Below are 11,331 nucleotides of genomic sequence, written 5' to 3' on the forward strand. Positions count from 1 at the left end.
CCGTTTATTGCACATCATTTTTTTACGTCATTTTGAAGAGCCACTGCATATCTGTCTGTGTTGGCGTGTTGTTGCAAAATCCGCAGAGTCATTTTATGCAAGCAAATCGCATACAGAGGGTCTTTATTGTTGAGGTCAGACATGTCAACACATCTTGCACTCGCTTAAGTTTTTACTCGTGTAACCTACACTGATCCAGTTCTGCCAAAGCCCTGCTTCTATCCTCGCTGGTAGCTTACAGTACAGTGCTGTGTGAGAGGGGGAGTGGCTAGCGGCGAAAGCCAATGTGTGCTTCTTTTACCGATATATTTAACGATATCTTTTGCATTTATTCAAACAATGTCAAATTTGGCACTGCACTTACTCATGCCCGTAGCAAGACACCTGCCAAGTTTAAAATCAGTCTGACAAACAGTCAGCAAGATATATTCAATACCGTATTCATAGAGTTCAAATATCTATCATTGATTCCACTCTTACATATAAAAAAAGACATTAAAAAGATGTGCCATACACTGAAATACAACATAGGTATTATCAGACAGGGCTGTAGTGGAGGCTAAATGCAAGTAAACCCAGTTTATCTACCTCTGAAATTTCAGAAATATAATTTACAGTCCATTACAACACTTCACATGCAAGCTTTTAATGCACTTTGTACATGTTCTCTGTAAGAAATAAACTTAATAAAAAATCTAAAAAATTAAACCCTGCACACAGGTGTGTGTGTGTGTGTGCGCTCTGAGGTTTAGTGTGTGTGTCTGTATTCACAGAGGGTCCTTAAAAGGTAATAATGGAGGATTTACACTGACAGTTTGATGCCCCACTTGTTTGTTTGTTCAGCCTCTCCTCCTCCTGCGCTTTCTCTCTCTCTCCCTCTCTCTCCACCTCCCCCCATCCCCATAGATCCCTCCCATCTCCGTGGAGAACGGCAGCCGTTGCCACGGCATTCGGATCCAATTACAGCGGCAGCGACCTTGGAGACGCAGTGGCGGTGTATTCGCAGACAGTCTCTCCACTCTTCACCACCGTTCTTGTTCTTTGTCTTCCTCCAAGCCTGTCCCTTGCTTCTCCTCCTCGTCTCCTCTCCTTCTCTCTTCCTCCATCCCTCTCTCTATCCCTCTCTCCTCTTCACTTCTCTTTCTTCTTCTTCTGTCAGGGCCACACCATGGCTACTTGTTGCCACGGGGACCCTCCCTCCAGGCAATGATCTGCTGCTAAGAGACGCAGCCTCGGTCTGGGGACCACTGAGACCCAACTACAAACTCTCCAGAGCAGGAACTGACAGAAAACACACCCTCCCACCCACTTCCTCTGCTCTCTCCTCAAATAGGGTAATGACACCAGATTTGTTTATAGCAGAGAGAGAGAGAGAGAGAGAGAGAGAGAGAGAGAGAGAGAGAGAGAGAGAGATTATCTCAGCCTTGCTATTTTTAAAAAGCTCATTTGCAGAACTCAGTCAAAAGTGTGCCTCAGGAATGTTCTGTTTGTTTGTGAGTGGCTGTGTAGGGGGAGGCAGATTCCATTGTCAAGGCTCATCTCAAGGACACAAAACCATGTTAACATGAATGTGCGTGTTTTTTCGATAGATAGCCTATATTTTGGTACCCAAAACACAAATGTCACTCCTCAACTTCACCATGCTACTTTGAGCACTTTTTAAATGCCGGACACTCTATTGCATATAAACAGTCAAACATACAAGTCATTCTTAGGACATAAAAGTGACGTAAGGCAAGCATGATTAGACCAACACACACACACACACACACACACACACTCACACACACACTCACACACACATGCTTAACCCGTCATGCCCACTGTCCAGCCCACCCACCCACCCTGTCCACTTGCGTGAAGTGGCGGCTGACTCCTTCTGTATTGGCTAATTACTCCTCTCTGACTAAGGAGCTATTTTTAAAACTCCCGAAGCTCTATCGGCCAGTGGTCTGGGCCTGACTAACACACAGGTGGAAGTAGAAGAAGAAGAAGACAGAAAGAAAGAAAGAAAGAAGATGAAACTAAATGGAATAGTATTTGAGAAATCGAGTGAGTCACTCCAAACGGAAATAAATTAATATGCATCCGCATATGAGTTGCGGACGAAAAAAAAACAGAGAGAGAGAGAGAGAGAGAGAGAGAGAGAGAGGAGGATGTTGAAAGGTTTTTTTTTTTGCTCCATTCCCAGGTCCCGTAGCCGGCTGCTCAGAGATAACGGGCCCCGGCGGGGTTAGCGGCAGAGTTAGCGGCGTCGCGGCTTAATTAAGCGGCGTGAACTCTGACCCAGAGTGATGCGCTGGGAGATGGAGAGAGCAAGTGTGAGAGGGAGTTCAAGATGGATGGAAAAAACAAGGGAAAGAGAGAGGCAGAAAGAGAGAGAGAGTGTGTAAGGGAGAAACAAGGTTATTGAAATGAGAAGGACATGCTGAGAGGGGAACAAAGTGTACGAGAGAGGATCAAAGACAGAGACACTGGGAGAAATTCAGATGAAGACACACACACACACACACACACACAAACAAACAAAACATAAGACAAACACAACAGAGAACATACCAAGCCAGAACAGTACAAAACAGGGAGAAGGATAAGAGAGAAGCCATGAGGACAGAGACAAACACACACACACACACATACACACACACACACAGGACAGAACACACAGAAGACCCCAAATACAGGGAGGACAGACAGGAACACACATACACACATAAAAATATAGACACACAAAACAGAGAACCCAAAGACACACACACAGACACACACACACACACACAAAATACAGGGCGTCTTAAAACCCCAAAAAACACAACAGGGAGGGAGTAAAGAGAGAAGGCAGAAACAGGAGCACAAGACAGGCAGCAAATCCTTTGGGAGTCTAACTGGGGTGTGGGTGGATACTTGCATGCATGTGTGTGTGTGTGTGTGTGTGTGGTGCTCGTCTGCTCATCTGGAGGGAGACGGCTCCCACTAATGACGCACTCACTGCCCATTGTTGCCCACCGCTGACGTCCAAACAAACATGCAAATCACAGGGACCGCTGGAAATGCCCGACACTCCAGAGCCTGGCCTTAACAAAACACACAGGCTAACACGCAGACCGAGAGAGAGAGAGGGTGGAGAGAGAGGGGGGGAGAGAGAGAGGGAGAGGGAGAAAGAGAGGTAAAGAGATATAGAGCAAGGGAGGGATAGACAGGGGGAGGAAGAAAAAAACCCTTTGTGGCATTTCTCTTCTCAGAAGGCCAGACTAGATAAAGAGTGTGTGAGAGTGTACAGTACAGTATGCAGTGTTACATACAAACCTTGTGGCTGTTGATCTTGGCAAATGATGACATGTCTGTTCCTGCTGAAGTGAGAGCTTTTGATGGATGCACATTGTGTGTCGTTTTGGAATGTGTTTTGCATACAGCTCTATAAATGGCTGCTATTGTGATCGGTGACCTCTTTTATTAGCCTTATAAAAGCTCAACCTAGATATTGGCACCCAGACCTTGAGGCCTTTTCAGGTAGATATGTACTGTAGATTCTTCATTGTCTTTCCAGGAGATTTGTTGCCACAGTCACAATATACTGTCATATACATTGAGTACAGTGACACACTAGCATCAACACATATCCTCTAACCTACATATTGACACAGACACGGATGGATACATCTCTTTCTTTACGCTGAAACATGTGTACATTTTAAAGCATGGAGGTTTTTTTTTCACTCTCTCAAAAATCTTGTTGAGCGTGCCTTAACTACAAGTACATGCTGGACTTCCTATTTGCCTGGCTGACATTTCCAAGATTTTTAAGTTTATATATAAATATATAAATTTAGTTTCTACCACATTGTCTTACAACCTATTGGCATGTGACAGTGTCATTTTCAGTCAGAACAAACATATTGGTCAAGAGAAAATCAACATTAAATCAATATTTGCCAGGGGAATGAATAATTTTGTTCTTAACTGTCTTAATCTGTTCTTTTTTTTCACGGCTGAAGGGGCTATCTCTGTTTCATTTGAATGCTTGTGTGACACTTGGCAACCCCACTTAAGAACCCACTCAACCATCCGTGACACTTGAAGACTAAGTCAGCTGATATGAGCGCTGTAGCCCCTGCCTGCCTGGTTGCCAGGTCTGCAGCAGCGGAACGCTGTCGGCCCTGCCTGCCTGGTTGCCAGGTCTGCAGAAACAGAACGCTGTAGGCCCTGCCTGCCTGGTTGCCAGGTCTGCAAAAACGGAACGCTGTCGGCCCTGCCTGCCTGGTTGCCAGGTCTGCAGCAGCGGAACGCTGTCGGCCCTGCCTGCCTGGTTGCCAGGTCTGCAGCAGCGAAGCAGAGGTGAACTGAGGACACAGAGATGAGACTCAGAGACGGAGAAACGAGAAAAACGGTGCAGTCCCTGGGTTGAGCTCGCTGTCTGGCACATGTCCCGGAACACACACACACACACACAAACCACCACATCATGCCACAAAAAGTGAAGTAACATTTTTTACACCTGTATCTTGTTTTATCTTGTGGCGGCACTGAAAAGCTAAAACTAAAATGGTTGCATAATATACTGCATTTACATTTGTTATGAACTCGAAACTTATCTCTTTATCGAAACCAGTTATGCAGCTTTACTTTCAGACATAATATGTTTGGCTGAACGACAGCTCATTGGTTGTGCAGTGGAAATCAGATGACAGGATAGCTGACTGGGTATCTGTTTTGGTCGGAAGTTGGTGGCAGTGGTGCTCTGGTGGTGCCTGTAACATCTGCTGAGGATGCTAGCGCTATGGCAACAGGCTCCCCATGACAAACATTCAACTTCTGAGAGGATATTGTTGAGCGAAACATTAAATGGTGCACCATATGGTGGCTAAGGCATTCAGGCAGAAGGGTGTGACAGAAAACAGGCTTCTGTCTAGGGAGCGTGTTAAGAGCACACAGGAAGCCAGGAAGCTGGGAAGTCTCACATCCTGTGACAGATCTTCACAGAAATCCGCTTTTACCTGGAAAGTACCAGAAGATAGGAATGTGTGTATGCTCTGCTCTTCCTGTTCAAACTGGGTGTGAGCTGAGAAGGCAATCTGTAAACAGACAGTGTGTGTGTGTGTGTGTGTGTGTGTGTGTGTGTGTGTGTGTGTGCGTGTATGTGTGTGTGTGGTGAACCCCCAGATGCCACCGCCTGTACCAACAAGCCTGCCACTCACAAAAGATGAGAAAAAAAAGAAGGGAGAGTGTGAGAAGGAGAAAAACAGAGACAAAGCTGTGGTGTGCAACAACAAAAACAAAGAAAGAAAGGAAAAAAGGAGAGAAGGAAAGAGAGGGGCAAAGAGAGCTATGAAAAGAGAGGGAAAGAAAGAACAGAGAACAGGAGAGAGAGAGAGAGAGAGTAGGGTGGAGCAGGGGTGTGGTGGTGAAATCAGCTCAAGCAGACCATGGGGTAGAAAAGGCAGATAGAACATCTTTCTCAGTGGAGCTGGGAGGGACACCAACCGACTTCCAGCAAAGAGCCCACCCACACACACACACACACACACACACACACACACACACACACACACGTGTCACTCTGTCACACTCCCACCACGTCACTAGGGAGCCGGGCGAGACACTCCCCGGGTTCCCACCACAGAGACAAGGTGTGGTGTCAACCGTGCAACCGAACACAAAGAGCCTTATCACACTTACTGGGAACCAGCTTCCTGTAAACGGCAGGCATGGCCTCTAACCTCTAAACAGCCTGAATGTACACTTAAATGAAGACCCCCCCCCACCAGAATTTCATTTATAGTTCATTTCATTTCATTCCAGCATAATGTCATAATGTTAAAATACTTTATACTTGGTGAACCAGGTGGGAACCAAAGCAGTTGAATTTAGACAGACGTGTCCCAAATGATAATATACTGTGGTGGGCGCTCTTTTTGTCCATATTGCCCATATATCTTTAGCTGATGACCATACTGCCCCCTGAAAAGCAGTTTTTTACTCATCAACAGTTATAGTGTCTGCTTATTACCAGAGAGTGTTTGCCTTTCAGTTCAATGATTTATCATCACAATGGAACTATGACAAACAATGTAAAAACAACATCCAAATGTAAATATCGTCCTTGAATGTAGTGTTCCACAATGCAAAACTGCATTTGGGAGGACATCATTCTCCTTTGTGGCTATAAGTCAGTGGAATACTCTTCCTACAGAGCTAAGTTCATGCACTAACTTGCACTCGTTCTCACGCTTAACAAAGCATTGGTTGTTGACAAAGCAGACCGTATGATGTCTGATGTCTAATGTCTGTAGATTTTTAGGACCTTATGCATCTGTACTGTATACTGTAAATACTTTGTCTGTATTTTATTGTGCCATCTACCTGCCCAGGGACTACAGGCGGAAACTAGCAGTTTTTTATAACCTGGCACAGGACATCTATTAATGTTTTTTTGTGCACTGTCCCTATTCAAATAAACAAATTACAATTATGATTACAATCACGATAGGATTACAGTAGCCCACAATGCTGTCTGTGCATATGTATGGCAGCTACAGCTATGCAAATGACATGGACAAAGGATGCAATTGTGACAAGGAATAACTCACTGTATGTCTGGCTGCAGTCATTGTCCAGCAGTGTCATCATAGCCACTCCATGTGTGAGCATTATGATGGACTAGGATAACATATCTGGTGCAACATGTCTGTAATATTGTGGTCATTTCCTCTTCCCATTCATGCGTATTCTCCTCCACCAATATAGGATCCTTTGTTCCAAAGGCTACTGGCACACCATTGGCCCTTGTTTCCTGATTTTGCTATTCTGGTGAATTATGGTATAGCTGAATGTTTTCACTTTGAAAAAGGTGTGTTTATTGAGTTCAAAAGGTGATGACTTGGGTTTTTTGTATTATGAATTTGCTCACTATATGAGCATGAATCATGAATCAAACAAAAATCTATGAATCATAAATGATTCATGTATGCACTTCAGTGTGGAGTTTCCAATGGGTGAATAGTGTTATAATACAGTTATTAGGCAAATGTGTCCATTTTGTGGACTGAGGCAAGGCTATGTGATTTCTTGAACGGAACTGGTCACAGTGTGCCAACAATCAAGAACAACTGTATTTGAAAAAACAGTTGACAGTTGAAAAACAGAGGTTGTGAACGATTCAGAATGGTCAATGGAAATGTTTGAATTTGTCTGATTATTATTCTATGCCTCTTAGACACAATTCTACATATTCTACATATGTAAACTCAGATATGTTTAGATATAAAGATACCCAGAATTGCTCTCGCTCAGGCTTGTCCCTCATCTAACCTCACCTGGCCATCTGCTGGCAGTTGTCTTTGCTGTTTAAATATTAGGGGTTGTGCTTCACTCATTAAAGGCCTCCACTCACACTGTGTCTAGCCAGATTTAATGACCACTGTTGTCGCAGATTACCTGTGTTATGAAATCTGAAGGGTGTCTACAAGAACTAGGCAATGTGTTTGTATTAGACCACACATTCTGGCAGCATCTGGGCTACGAACGTAACAACAGTTTTCTGACAAATGTCCAGGGCTTTTACTGGCCGTGGGAAGTGAAGTATCCCGTGTGGAGGGACACAGACCGTTAATTTAAAGGGAAGTGTAATGGTTATGAATGCAACACCAACTCCTTGACCACAGGCCAGGCCTATTTCTCAGTAGGGGTGGCGTTTTGTTTGTGAAGAAATAGGTCACAGCTCTTGCGAAAATGGAACACAACTTGTTTTTACTCGTGAGATGTTCTCAGCTGCCACTTTCCTTGGTTAGATGGCAGAGGTCAACGGTCAACATGGGCTACTCTGGCCTTGATATTAAAGGTCCAATATTATATGCAAATAAACAATGCTTTGTTAGCATTCTGATGTTATGATAGTAAAGTCTAAGAGTCAAACGGAGACAAAACAACCATTAAACTACCATTAAAAACATCATTTATCACTTAATTGAATTTATTTTGTGTGTACTGTATGTTGTTTTAAACTAATTTAAGAAAATGTTTAAGGTAAGTGAGTAAAACGTTCTCTTAATATATAAAAATGAATCTCACAATGAGAGAGAGAGTGAAGGAAATGTAAAGAGAGAAATGTGTTGTAGTTATTGCCCTTCCTTGAAGCAGGAACTCAGAGCAAACGTCAACCCCCAAAAAAGCTCAGAGGATGGCTATCTTGTTCCTCTTGTACCTGGAAAGGGCCATCTTTGACGAGCGGCTATAGACTCGGTATGTTGTCAATGTTTTTTTGTAAAGAGAAAATAATCAGAGCGATCACACCAGCCCTTGTTGTGCAATTTACTTGCAACCCAAACTCATCAACACACTGCATCTAAAACAAACAGCCAATTACGAGGTGTGACAAATCCAACAACAAGCATGTTGCTTTGACAGCAGACAACTCTTAAGGGATATTAAGTAAGAGAGAGGGAGAGACAGAGAGAGAAACAGACAGAGAGCGAGAATAAGAGAGAGAGAGAGAGAGAGAGAGAGCAAATAAAATTCTTCCTCCTCCACATGTGTCATCTCCTCTGAGAAAGGAGATGGAGTGTGTAACATGCCCAGACAAGCCTCCCCTCACCCCAGAGTTGAGGTAAAGCTCCACGCACTGCAGTGCCGGGCAGAGCGGTGCAACCAAGGGCAACTGTGATGCAACGCAACGCGCACTAAGCACACAGTCGGTGATGACCCCCTGCCAATGAGTGTGGGACTGAGTGAGTGAATGAGTAAGCAAGGGAGCACATACGAATGAGTGAGTAAGGCCATTCTGGAGAGAGAGAGAGAGAGGGTGTGGGTGTGTGTGTGTATGTGTGAGCATGAGCCAGACGAAGGCAGTACTGTTTATTTGGAGAAGAGTTCACCTGTGAAACACAACTCAGGTGTAGGTAGGGTGGGAAAGAGGCTTCAGCCATAATATTTTGTTCCGTCTTTGTGTGGTTCTCCAGCTTTGCCGGAAAGACTGGCGGTAAATAGAGATTGACGGAGATTACTGTGGTTATCACAGTTCATGGAGGGGGCTTCTGATGGTTTTGTACTGAAGCCAGAACCGAGTGAAGACACCAAACCACTATGCAGTAATAGAGACATCATCTAAATATCCCATGCTGTTGTTGGCTTTCATTGGGGTTGTCAATATCTCACATTCATTTACAAGGAGCAAATAAAGTGCGGCACTTAGAACATTCCAGAGAGCCTTCGCTCGACAGTGTTCAGCAGGAGACCTCAAGAGTTTGAGCGAGAGGCCCGGAGTTTGTTCTTATTCAGGCATGCGAACACCAGCATTCTTTGGCTTACTGTCTATGTAAAGCCAGCAAGAGCTTTTTTATGTCAGACACAATACATACCCTTGTACAACAGAGACCACACACACAAACACACACACACACACACACACACACAAACACACTGAAACTGCTGATAAAGACTTTACTCAGGTCAGTTCTTTAAATAAATATTTTATTGTCAATGAAAATAAATACATTTTCTTAAAATAGGAATCAATAACATTTAAAAAAAAAAAAAAAGCATTGTGTGGGAAAAGAGTTTGCCTAAGAGATTACCCTACTCGAATGACGCCATGACCTCAATGACTTTTATAGGAACCTAATTACCCCTTCTAGCGACCTCTGTGGGACTTGGAGTTCCGGTCCAGTCCCAGTGAAGTTCACAGCTATCGCTAGCCTCTGACTGTAGTGGCCCAGAGGTAGTTCTGACCCGGGCCAGGTCCATTTTTAGGGGTCCGAACGCTCTTTGGGAAAACACATTCTCTTTTAGGCCTGGCTGGGCTATACTGGTGTCCTTTTAGCGGACCTCCTTTTGAAGTTTATGATGCAGGCATTGGTGCAGATGTTACTAAAGCTGATGTAAGCAAAGTTAGCGCTTCTCGCTAACTCCAACCAGATTTTAGTCACAGCAGGATGCTCCCCTTCCCTTCATTTCTCAATGATGACAGCCAAGCAAGGGTGCCCGTACGCGATTGACAAACAAATCCGGACTGTTTTGAAATTTCAGTTACTGCTTACCCGAGGGAGATGATTTCTCTCCCCATAAGAACTTCCTGATAGCAGTCATGAAAATAAAACTAGCTGACTGTAAAAACAGAACAGCTAGCTTTCCTCAAATGATGTTCTCTTACATTGCTTCTATCAGCTTTAAACTCTAAAGCCCACTGGCATCCCCCCCCCCCCGAAGCCTATTATCACCAGTCATTAGATACACCCCCTCACTCTGGGGAACAAATACATTGAAATGACTTCTCAGAACATTAGGATTGAACTTTTAAGCTACTTTCTTCAGACACGTGTTTTTCTTTCTGTTTTTTTTTTTTACCCACCCCTTACAGGAGTAATTGTTAAATCAAGTGTACCTATTTTTGATATACTCGCAGACAAAAAGAAAACAAAACTCTCTGTGTCGAGAACAATACATTAAGTCCGTAAGGTTACTCTTCAATACAAGTTCTCAGTGTTTGGTCAACTGTGTATATTGTGAAAAAAAAAGACAGAAATGAAAGAGAAGAAAAAGAAAGGCAGCAAAAAAAGAGAAAAGAACAGCCACATGTGAAATGGACAGAAAACAGGAAAAAGGAGCAGCTGTCTATTTCGCTCCTTTTTTCCGTTGAGTGTCATCTCTGCCTCTATTGTTAATGTCCTGGTCTGGACTGGCTGGGTGACAGCCCTTAAGGGGCGGAGGTGGAGGTGGAGGGAGAGAGGGAGAGAGAGAAAGAGAGAGAGAGGAGGGAGGGAGGGAGAGAGAGGGAGAGAAAGAATCTATTAGAGAAAGAAAGAAGCAAAGTAAGAAAGAAATGAAATGGGCAAAGAAGAGAGAGAGATTTGTGGAAATAGACAGGAAAAAAGACAGAGAGAGAGAGAGAGAGAGAGAGAGAGAGAGAGAGAGAGAGAGAGAGAGAGAGAGAGAGAGGGAGGGAGGAAGAGAGATTGCCAACACAGGACAGCGTTGAGCTCGGCAGTTCTGAAGGAACAGATTAACCCATAATGCTGCCATGCTTTCCAACACCATCCCCCTCTCCTCTCCTCTCCTCTCCGCCCCTCCACCCACTGCACCGCTCAGCACTGCAGCTCTGCCTCAACACAGGAAAGGAGTTAGACACATCTCCCTCCCCATCCTCTCCACCCTCTCCACCTCCCAACTGCCAGGACAACACCTCCAAAGACTTCATCAGAAATAATAATAAAAAAAACACACAACATAGCAGAACACGTCCATTTTGTAATTACGCCTGGGCTACAGGGAAAGGCAGCACGGGGCTGACCTCAATTAAGACAAGCATGTGAGGAAATGTAATTTAAATCTAATCAGCTA

General features: G+C 44.1%; 2 long non-coding RNA genes across 2 annotated transcripts; both read left to right on the forward strand.

Annotated features, from left to right (window-relative positions):
- The first annotated feature begins 920 nt into the window (after positions 1-920).
- Positions 921-4,275, forward strand: LOC121696099. The gene is made up of 2 exons (XR_006026243.1): positions 921-1,334; positions 3,996-4,275. It is a non-coding gene; the product is annotated as an uncharacterized LOC121696099 (long non-coding RNA).
- A 6,349-nt stretch (positions 4,276-10,624) lies between these two features.
- LOC121695663 lies at positions 10,625-10,912 on the forward strand. The gene is made up of 2 exons (XR_006026133.1): positions 10,625-10,706; positions 10,870-10,912. It is a non-coding gene; the product is annotated as an uncharacterized LOC121695663 (long non-coding RNA).
- The last annotated feature ends 419 nt before the right edge of the window (positions 10,913-11,331 follow it).

The sequence above is a fragment of the Alosa sapidissima genome, chromosome 21, assembly GCF_018492685.1.
Source record: "Alosa sapidissima isolate fAloSap1 chromosome 21, fAloSap1.pri, whole genome shotgun sequence".
Lineage (NCBI taxonomy): Eukaryota > Metazoa > Chordata > Actinopteri > Clupeiformes > Clupeidae > Alosa > Alosa sapidissima.